This window comes from Phoca vitulina, unplaced genomic scaffold (genome assembly GCF_004348235.1).
Source record: "Phoca vitulina isolate PV1807 unplaced genomic scaffold, GSC_HSeal_1.0 scaffold38, whole genome shotgun sequence".
NCBI classification, from domain to species: Eukaryota; Metazoa; Chordata; class Mammalia; order Carnivora; family Phocidae; genus Phoca; species Phoca vitulina.
The window spans coordinates 9,052,179-9,063,365 of NW_022589741.1; the positions used below are offsets into that span (position 1 = coordinate 9,052,179).

General features: G+C 48.1%; 1 pseudogene; it reads right to left on the reverse strand.

Moving 5' to 3' along the window:
* Positions 1 to 10,198: 10,198 nt before the first annotated feature.
* On the reverse strand, positions 10,199 to 10,601 carry LOC116647030 (annotated as a pseudogene).
* Between the last annotated feature and the right edge of the window lie 586 nt (positions 10,602 to 11,187).

Consider the following 11,187-nt stretch of genomic DNA (forward strand, 5'->3'; position numbering starts at 1 on the left):
GGGTTAATTAAACACGTAGTTAGATGGCCTCTTTGTAGGCAGCTTATGGCCTAGCATTCTGCCTGTGACCCATGGAATTTCTCCCCATAGGAAATAATTCCAAGCTCAGTTCCTTGAGCCATGAGAGAGCAGATGCCAGCCATTCATTTTCCTGGTTCTCCCCTCCGCTCATGCCAGCTTCTTAGCCTAGTCTCCCGTGGCCACTTCTCTTGGCCAATTGCTTAACCTCTCAAACCAGCGTCAGTAAAATTGAGATCATACTATCCATCATGGTTGTGGTCAGGATTCATTGTGTCACTTTTGTAAGTCCTTATCAAAGTGCAAGGGGTGATATGCACAAATATCGACCTACTGAAGTGGCCCAGGCTTGTAAATCACAACAATGCTGGGGTGTTGGAGCAGATGTCAGCTTTGTAGCTGCTGGTAGGTGGGGAGACCTGAGGAAGCTTGGAGGAGGGTTGGGGTGCACAGAGTGATGGGAACTCTTGTGAGGTGCAGGGAACTGGCTGGGTATAGCCAGTATGCCATATTTCAATACTGTAACAACACATATGACTCTACTGCAGAGTCCCGGCTAATGTTTGGCTGGCACCTTCTGATGAGCTCCTTGGAGCCATCCACCTGTCCCTGGAACACACAAGTCAGACACTAAAGAAGAGAGGGGCCACAGAATATACTCTCCCATTGCATTAGCTCTCCACTTCTCTTCCTTGTTCACAGTTCTGTCCTACATTTGATGTGCCTCCTGCCGATCTCGCTTCCTCTCCTACTTCTGTTCTCCCTTCATCATTGGATTTGACACTCGGCACCACTCTCCTGGCCACAGGCCTGTCTTCCCTGGACAAGTGGGTCTGCTGCTAGCCCTTGGGGCCTCGGGTTGCCTTTTGCAAATACCCCTTGTGTTTTTCCTTGTCTTGGGTTTCTCCAATCTCAGCTCTAAATTTCAGGCTCATCTGGTCTCAGGAACAAGAAGGGGCTCTGCCCATTCAAATCTCACATGTCTAAGTCAAGATCCTCCTTGAAATTGGCCTCCTGTGAAAAGTTTTCTCTGCTATTCCCAGTTGTCTAAGTGGAAAAAATGAAATATCCGGCCACCCCCAAACGCTACTCAATCTGAAGCGGGTTGTGACACATGGCAGTAGTGATACATGCTATGGGAGCTGAGGAGCATGGAGCAAATGCAGAGGGCCAAGATGTTGAAGAGTTAAGCAGGCCTGGCGGGGGGAAGGGCAGGAATCTTGGTTTGTTCATCCTTGATTGTGTCATCTTGGGCAAGTTCTTTGTGAGTGCTATAGTTTCCTTCTCTGAGAAACAAAGGGTCCATGTGGGAATCAAATCAGATGATGTTTGTAAAATGTGTAGCACAGGGTCTGGCATACAGTAAGTACTCAAAATGGTACTGGTTGCCCATTGTCCCATGTCCCATTTCTGTTTCTTCCATGAGAAGTGGTACGACATGGTGGCAAGTGCATGTACTTTGGAATCCGGACAGATCTGAGTTCAAGTACTTATTCGGCTGCCAAATTGCTGTGACACCTTGAATATGTCACCAATCTTTCTGAGTCCTCTGTTGGTAGGACAGGCCACTCATGTCTTCCTTGTGATGTTTGAGGGAGTAGTAAAGGAGGCAGATGGTGTTAAGTGGCAGGAGAGTGGCTGGTGTCCAGTAGGTGTTCCACGATGCTGGTCCCCTGCCTCCCCTTCTCTACTGGTGAGCGATCTGTGGCCACAGTGACTGAAAAAGAGAGATGGATCCATTTGCTTGATAAGGGGTAGCTTTCTGTCCTTGTTTTTGAACCTGGCATAAAGGTACTACAGGAAATGGAATTATTGGAGAACCGTCTTGTTTTCAGAAACATTAGATAAATTAGGTTACATATTTATTGTTCCTGAATACTGTGCAATTATTTATTTCCCTCCTTTGAAGGTGCCTGTTCCAACACCCCAAAGCAATGCTTTGTTTTGTTCATGCTTGATGTGATCAGCTCACCCGATTTACACCTTGTTCAAATGAACTTGCTTTAATACAATTTTAATTGTTTCTAATGCTTTAAATTAATTATAGCCATTTGAGTGGCTCCTCTGTGTCTTTGCTGTTTCTCTGTTTAATCTCCATGGCAACCTTTCTTACAAAGAGGGAGTGGGTGCGAGCATGGGAGCATGCGTGCGTGCGTGTGTGCGTGTGTGTGTGTGTACATGCATATTCTGTTCTAGATGTTCATTTCGGTTTGCTTCTAAACTCTGTGGTATCTGCTCCTGGGGGAAGGATTCTGGGGTAACATCAAGTGAAAGCTGTTTATCATTTTCCACTGGGGAACAATGCCTGGCCAGGAATATTAGCTGTGAACTCTGCTCCCCTCTCCCTGCCCTGTCTTCTCAGCCTGGAAGCATCTCAGAAGGAAGACTGTGTGGGGTTAGTGCTGAGACGACTTTAGTGCAATGCTCAGAATTAATAAATTAATATTCATGGAGCGCTTTTGTGTGCCAGTCAGGGCTCTTTACAAATGTTGGCTGATTTGATCCTTGTAGCCCCCTTGTGAGGCTAGAGTTATCATTCTCACTTTACAGATGAAGAAAAGGCACAGAGGTTAAACAACTTGGCTAAAATTGCTCAGCTAGTGAGTGGTATGCATAGGGTTTGATCTCAGGTTTTGCTGATGTCCAATGGCAGGTTCTATTCCCTCCATCACAGTGTCTCGCTCTAAAGGGTGGGCACACTTTTGGACTCTTCCTAAAGCTTTCCTGACAAACCAACCAGCCCACGTGCCCCTCCTATAACTCCTATGACTCTCTGTTTTCTGTACTTTGGACCCTTCTCCATTATCATTTGGATTCATCCCTGGTCAGCGCCTAGAAGCAACTTGAGGCCAAGCTGGTGAGCCTTGTGGTCCCTGCTGTCTTTGTACCCAGCATGATGCTCCCCATAATAGTAATAGTATTGAGCCAATTTGGGGAAAACCACAGATGGAAAGGCACAGGTGTTTTGGACAGTTATCCTATATTGTAAAAAGGATAGTGGTTATTCCTTCAATCCCTATGTTTTGCTGATCTGTGTAGATGCTGGGTTCCATGTTCAGACGTGCTTGGGAGAGCAGGGTGAAATTCAGTCAGGCACTTTGTGAGATTAACTGGTTTCCTGCATGCAGGGGCCTTGGGGCTTTGCCTTTGAAGCACCTGAGAAGGTCACTAGCCGTTTCATGAGAGCTGGTGAGCCCTGGTGTCAGGATGTGGTCTGACTCAGGAAATGGCAGGAGGTCCAGGTCTCTTGGTTTGGCTGCCCAGGCAGGAAGGGAGGTGAGAGATAATGGGAAAAGCTATGCGACATGAGTGGGAGGCGTAGATCTGGGGTACCCTTTGTTCCTCCCCTTAGCACTCCGTGGGCTCAAAGAGTAGGTACCAAAGAGGTTCCCAAAGAGGAAGTAGGAGAATTTTACAGGTAAGCAGAGCTACGTGAGGAGACAAGGGTGTAAAGCTGTATTTTGAAAAATTATTTCAGCACACACATCCCAGTGGACACATGCCCAATCCCTTCCCTCAGCCTGAGGCCGTGCACTGATTCCAGAAGGGCAGCCTTGCTCAGAATGGTACTGAGAGCTTCTCCATGGGAACAGCCTTCAGGCCTGGCTGGTTTATGAGCTGTGGAAGCATGGGTGCTACACCTCATGAAGCATCTCCGTGCCCTGCAGTGTGCAGGTCATCAGCCACCCTCCAGCCCTCTGGAAAGCCTCTCACTTGCCTGCCCTCATTCAGTCTGAATGTATGCACACCGCTTGGCCTCCCCCCCAGCCTTTGCCGCTGCTGTGGCTTGGTGGCAAAGAATCCTTTGGGTCCTTAGCAACAAGTGGAATTTGGCAGCAATTTTCTCAACTAGTGTCACTAGGGCACCTGTGCACTTGGATTTGTGGCTTGAGGTGGCTTCTGCCCCGGGAGGGCTTCCTTTTGTTACTTGTGGCTCTTCTGTTTGGAGTGTTGCACTGCCTGACACGACGGGCTGCCTTTGGGGCTTGATCTTGGGGGCAATGAGCCGGCAGGGGCTTGGGGGGCTGACATCTGCTGTGTAGGTTTCAGTTCTGTGACCACCCTGACCTGGCCAGCACATTGGTCTTTCGTGTCAACAGCATGTCAATGAACAATCAGTTTAGTTTCCTTGAAGGGACGGCTAGGTGACCATTGCCTCTGCCGGCATCACCCAAAACTTCCTACGAGATCAGTGGCCAATGGGGCTGCCAGTCCTGGATCTTGGGCATCTGCGTGGGTGATTAAGGCGGTCAACCTCAGCAGCTTTGCCTGGAAAGTAAGGGAGTTACCCCCACCCAAATAGATGTCTGCAGGAGGCAGAGGCATCGTGCCGACTTCCGGAATTCTGTCATCTAGCAACCCCCCTTTCAGATGTCTACTCTGACTCTGTCCCACACCATTGGAACAATTCCCTGATCAGCCAGTTGTGCCCAGATTGTTGCTCATGGAGCTATTTGGGCCATCTTCTCAGGCTCTGAGCCCTTTGCACAATGATTTGTTTAGGGCATAGTAGAAGGGAGGGTTTCTGGAAGATCCCCTCTGAGGCTATGCTAAAGAGAGAAGGGGGTTGTCCTGTTGCTGTTTTTCTTTCTCCCTGTCTCTCTAAGCACTGAAAGAGAAAATTCTGCTCCAACTAGGCTGTCCAAAAGTGTCATTTCAGCACAAATACAAGGAAGTACACATACACAAGCACACACACACACACACACATACACACACACACAAGCTCAGTGCTTCAGCGTCCAGGGCTCAGCACCCACTCTCCCCTAGGATGACTCTGAGCTGCTTAAGCTGCCAGTGGGTGATAGACCAGTGGCCTCTGGTTTCTTTTCTCCCATGAGGATCCAAACCTCTTTTGGCCCAGGGTTATCAGCAAACAGAAGCTTGGAGGGAAGAGCTGCTGCCCCAAGCCCTGAATACAGAGCATGGAGTGAGATCCAGATAAGCTTGGGGTGGGAGGGGGCTTGATTGGGTCCCCCCCTCCCCTTTCAGAACCTTCCTCCCCACAAAATTCTGTTTTGTCCTGGTCATGGCGGGGGGCATGGAAATTCACAAAGGGGGAACATTCAGAATAGAAACTGATGCTTTAATCATTTTGTCAATCCAGGTTTAAAGGGAAAATACCCTTTAAAATTCCCAGCAAATATGTATCACCTCTGTTTGACCCTCATCCCTTCCTTGGCCTGCATTTCATCCAGATGCCCCCTCCATCCTGACCCCTTGCCTTTGGGGTGAGGCTCCAGGCACAGGGAGGCTGGAAGAGAGAGTTAGGGTGGGTTGAAAGCTCAGGAGTGGGATGGAAGTGTCTAAAACTAGTCACAATTTACTCATGTGTCAGGATGTGGTCTGACTCAGGAAATGGCAGAGAGGAGAGGAGAGACCCTGGATGTTGTCTAGGCTTAATGATTTTTTTATTGACATATAACATTATATGTGTAATTGACATATAACATTAGTTTCAGGTGTACAACATAATGATCTGACATTTGTATATATTGTTGGCTTAATGATTTACAACACTCTTGCTCTCAGAAGTATCGTAATTTGGATGAGTTACACGATCACCCAGTTTAAAGCCCACTTTACTTGCCACTGATCTGCATAACTTGTTTCCATATTATCTCAAGAGGTCCCTGTAATCTAAAAGGTTGCTTCAGAATGTCTCACGGCCATCAGCAGAGCCCAGCTCAGGTAGGGAGGATGGAGACAGTAGTACAAATGACCTCAAGCCTGCCCTGGAGACCACACCTGGCTTTCTAGGAGCTTCCTGTCCATTTTTACAGGAAATTCCTAAAGAATGCCCCTCCCTCCCCCAACTGTCAAGTCTGCAGTGTCTCAGCTGGTGCTAGAGAGTGTAGGTTGGCAGTGGGCTGTTTTGGGGAGTCTCCTGAACCCTTGAGCTTCCCCAGGGAGCCAGAAACTATCTGAGGGCTCCTGGGCCTGTCCTGGCAGCCTGCAGATGCAGGCAGCTGGGACTCTGAGGAGCTGGAGTGGTGGTGATCTTTGTGGAATACCAGGCCCAGCTGGGGCTACCTTTGAGTAGATCTCTGGGTCTCCTCAGAGAAGATGGTTGATTTTTTTCCGGTAACTCACAGCTTTGTTGCAGTAGGACTGACTGCCTTACCATATTAATAGGAAACAAACACATTGTTTTGTTGTCTTTGATTTCCGTGTTAGGCTGGAGTCTTCGAGGGCTGTTTAAAATTTAATAAGTGAGAATAAAATAAGAAGAAAAAAAATTCCTTTGGGGGCACTGGCTGCATCAGATTTGTTAATTCTGGCTCTGCATTTCCAGCAATAGTTAGCTGACCCAGCAGGTATGGAGTGTGGCTGCCCATGTTCCTTCAGGGCTCAGGGCTGGATCCACCTTCTATACTGGGAACAGACCCAGCCTTGGGAATACCACACAGTTGTGGCTCAGGAGATAATCGTTGCTCTTACCACCCCTCAACCCCCAACAGTGAGCAGAAGCCCAGCTGGGGAATGACTTTACGGACGTCCAGCTGATATCAGAGGTTTCCACAGAAAAGATTCAGGACTGGGGCAGCCCTTCCATGTGAAAGGGGTGGAATGTCCTCAGAGAGGAGAGGAGAGACCCTGGATGGTGAGGGCTTCCAGAAGAGATGGCTGGGGGAGTGAGGGTAGTTAAGTAAACCTCCCCCTGATTTATACCTTATACCACCCTTATACCAGGTGGTAGGGGCAAATTAGCCAGGTAAAGTCCCCTCACCTTTTCCTCTGACACTACCAGAATACTTTCTAGGGCCCTTCATTAAAGGGGAGCTTGACTCTGTTGGAACAGAGGCTATGCTTTGGTTCTGTGAAGATGGCCATAGGGGTCTTCCAGGTGAGAGGCGACACTCATCTCTATCAGATGACAAGACAAGACCCTTCCTGTGTGGATGAAGAGGAAGGTGGGTTCCACACAGGAGAGGCTGGGAGGCCGACTCCTTGGATACCCTCCCCACGTGGATCTCTTCAGAGGATGCAAACATACACAACAGGTGAAGAAAAGCACCTCTCCCAGCCACTGAAAGGACACTTAGGGAAATGTCAGGTTCTTTGAGGAGGACACCTCTAGGGACTTATACCTGTGCTTGAATGAGGCCATGTTAGACATCTGCAGATGTCAACCTAAAAAGCAAAACAGCCTGCTATTTTATTAGCAAAATAAGTTTAGGAATGGCGATGGAATTGCAATTCGGGACAAACTATGGAAGAACCATAGCCAAGTCTGAAGAGACAAAAGGAAGGTCAGCTTTTTTAGGTTTTAGGAGAAAATTGAGGAGGGTTGAACAAAAGTTCATTGGACAAGAACAGGAGTTTGAGGGCGTGGTGGTTTGTGCATCATTGCTGGGGTAGGGAGTGAACGTCCTTCTTCCTGCTGGTTCTGCAGGCTGCAATGAGTGGTGTGTGTGAGGGCTCCCCCTTCAGGGCTTCCTGACTGACTCCATTTTAAATGAGGTTTACTCATTTTTACATGGACCCAATGCTATTTTGGAGTGAGAAAGGCCAGCTCAGAGCTTGCCCAGCCCTGTGGCTCCACGTGGGCTGCACACACAGGTGCATAAATTCTCTGTGTCTGGACAGATTGGTGGTCTCACCACATTCCATAGCAGCTGCCCCAGAGCACCGCGCAGCATATTTCCGGCAAGGAGTCAACCTTTCCCGGCAGCCTTATAATTTAAAAACAAATTGATATGCTATAATTGCAAATGTCTGGATTGTTTGGCCCTGACAGGAATCATCTGAAAGGCAAACAGTCTGGTCCAGCTGGAGGAGGTTGTTTCCTGACAAATGCACTCTGCTAATACGAGGATACTTTTGCATCCTCAGTCCTTCCCCATTTTACGGCAGGATGTTAATTCTGCATAGGGGATTTTTTTATGATTCCTTTTCTTGACGCTTGAATTCTGAATTTCATTTCTCCCGAGAGAGGCGCTGGAATCATCCAGCCATCCTCCTCGTCAAAGTTATGGGTAATTTGACCTGCCATTTGGCCATTTCCGGGAGCGGTTGAGTAGTTCTTTGGGCCATTTCTGCCTTGAAGACAACACAGGGCGTGTTATCGTCCATGCAGCTGAGGACCCCAGACCGCTGGCTGGCTGAGTGGTTGCCCTTGCGAATGTTAATTCTGCCTCACCTGGCTGCTGAAGGTTTTACCAAGTTCATGGACCCTAAGCTGGGGCAGGGGTTCACTCACTTCCCCTAAGTGACGGATTTAGTTTCAAACAGCAAGCGGATTGAATAGGCAAAGAAGGGAGAGGATCAACCACAAAGAATATCATGTTACAGAGAAATTTCCAGAAGCCAGAGTAGGTTCTTCGGGTCTGTCCTGAGTCTAAATTGATAGGGAAAATGTGAGCCGGCTCAATGTGTAGTATGCTCCTGTAATACTGTGATTTATTATATTTGGTCTTCATCCTGTTTCTGGCCCAGAGCTCCTAAAGCCCTTAGAATTTCCTAAGTGATAAGAGGAATGGAGGCGAAAGGAATATTGTTATTCACAACAAGCCCCTTTCAACCACACCGACTTTATGTTAATGAGGTGATTTTTGGAAACTGTAGGTAACTACAGGTGGAAATGGGTTACCAGGGGAACCAACCAGGTGATTAGTGGGTTGGAACTTTCTGCCACACCCTTCCCCAACCTCAGGGGAAGGGGCGGGGAAGTGGGAGGGGCTAGAGGTGCGCTCAGTCGCCATTGGCCAATGATGTAATCAATCTTGTCATAAAATGGCGCCTTTATAAAAGCCGAGGAGCGCGTCTGGTTGGCAAATGCGGAGGCGCTAGGAGACCGTGAGGAAGCGGTTCTTCCCATGTGGCCTGAGGTCTCTTCCATTTGGCTGTTTCTGAGTTTCAGGGTTGTCCCCTGTGGCCACCCTTACCGGCAGTTTCGCTTTCCACAGCTTTAGTTACTTGGGGTTTACGGAGGTCCCGCAGCCGGTCATCCTCCTGACGAATAATCAGAAGGTCAATAGTGGCCTAGCCGTACCTCAGCGTGCCTGCGTCATTCACTTGGCGTCATCCTGTCACGTAGGCGCTTTACCTCCCCTCAGGAGAGGAGCGGTGAGTACCGGACCACAGCTATTCTGAGAGACAGAGAGAGAAACATGCACATAACCTTTATTATAGCATAGTTTGATTGTATTTTATTACTAGTCATTGTTAATTTCCTGTGCCTAATTTATAAATTAAACTTTATCGCAGGTACATACGTGTGGGGGAAAAAAGCCTGTATTGGTTCAGTTCTATCTGCAGGCATCCCCTTGGGGTCCTGGAACGTGTCCCTGCGGATAAGGGGGGGCCACTGTATATCCTCCACTAATTATAGTAAACTGGAAATACATCCGTCATCTAGTAAGTCAACTGTTTGCCTGAGTTCTGTGAGCCACTTCAGCAGATTCATTGAATCTGAGGCGGGGGCGGTGCTGGGAACCTCTGACCTGTAGCCATCGGGTCAGAAGCACAGCGGACAACAGTTGGCCTCTCAAGTGGGATGGGGGCAGTCTCGTGGGTCGGAGCCCTTAACCCGTGGAATGCCACGGGCCCTCCAGGTAGGTAGCAGCAGAACTGAGTTAAACTGTAGGATAGCCAGCTGGTGTTGGAGAATTGCCTGGGGAACCCCATGGCATTTGGTGGCCAGAAGGATTTCGAGCATGTGAAAGTCAAGGAGAAAAAGTTTTTCCGTGGTAGCTTCTAACTTCTTTCATTTGCCAAGCATTTCTGAGCACCCGTAGTGTGACAGGTGCTGGAGATGGAGAGTAGCCTTTTCTTTTCTTTTTTCTCCCCTTGGTAGTTGTGAAACAGACCTGCCTTGATCATTTCAATCCAGTGCGGCTATGTGCTCAGATGTAGGCCTAGCTCAACATTTTTGGGAGTGGGGGGTTTAATCATATCAGCTCGCCTTTGCTGAATTTCTGCTGTGCAACAGGTATTATGCTCAGTGCATTCCTCCAACAGTCACATGTGCTGCAACAACCCTCTGGCAGATTTTATTCTGCCCATTTTACAGATAACAAAGCTGGAACTTAGGCTAAGTAACTGGCTAAGTCACATAGGTAGTAAGAGGCAGAGCTGGGATTCAAAAGTCAGCCCTGTGCTCTTTTTTTTTTTCAGCAAATAATTTCTAATTTTTTTTTTTTTTTAAACAAATGCACCAAAGAATCCGGCAGTGCTGTCAAGCGTGGGATATAGTCCTGGGCTACAAGTCTGCACACTCCTTTGCTACTGGTCCTGTGATAGCAGAGTCTTTCATTTCACCTTTATTGTTTACTATGACCCCCGTTATCTTCAAAATAAACACACCATCTTTTTCCAGTATGATTTCCGTTGTTGAATTACCACTGCTGGATGTACCTTCTTTTTGAGCTCTGGTTTGCCTTTCTTTACTGTGGCCTTCACGATGTCACCCACACCAGCGGCAGAAGTCTGTTCAGTTGTCCCTTGAACCCCTTCACAGATATGATACACAGATTTTTGGCTCCTGTGTTGTCAGCACAGTTAATCATGACTCCTACCAGAAGACCCAGAGAAATCTGGAATTTCCCACTGGAAGACCCACCACATCCGTGCTTCAACATCTTGAACACCAGAAAGCGACCCAAAACCAGCCTTTGGGCGTGCGTTTCCCACCTCCTTGGCCTGCAAAGGTTTAGAGAAGGCTTCGGGACACCCAAGGTGAGCCTTAAAGGCAGGGTAGGACACCCCAGTGTTAGTCAACATGGGTTTGCCTGAGGGATGTCTGCTCTGGAGGGGTGGGGTTGGAGGAGACCTTTGCCCCCAGAGCTGCTGTCCTCCTCTTTCCAGCCACCCTTCCTGGCTCCTGCAGGAAGACAGGCCAGAAGCCCCAACAAGAAGCTGTGAATCGGTGGCAGTTGAATTGAGTTTTGCTGAGATTGGAGCCAGCTGGAGATAAGGAGAAAGCAGAGAGGGTCTTTGAGCTGGATCTAAATATAGCCTTGCCAATGTGCTTAATTTTTTCCCCCTCACCATTTCATTGTTGACTTTGAAGGATCTCAACTCCCTGGAGGAAATGTTTAAAGCTGGAGAAATAGAGTTTTTCTTAAGTTTGTCTTTTGTGTAAATAAGAGGAACACGAAGCACAAATGTTACACTGGTTCTTATTGATTTAAGTCCTAACAAGTTAAACAGTTTTACAGTTGCCAG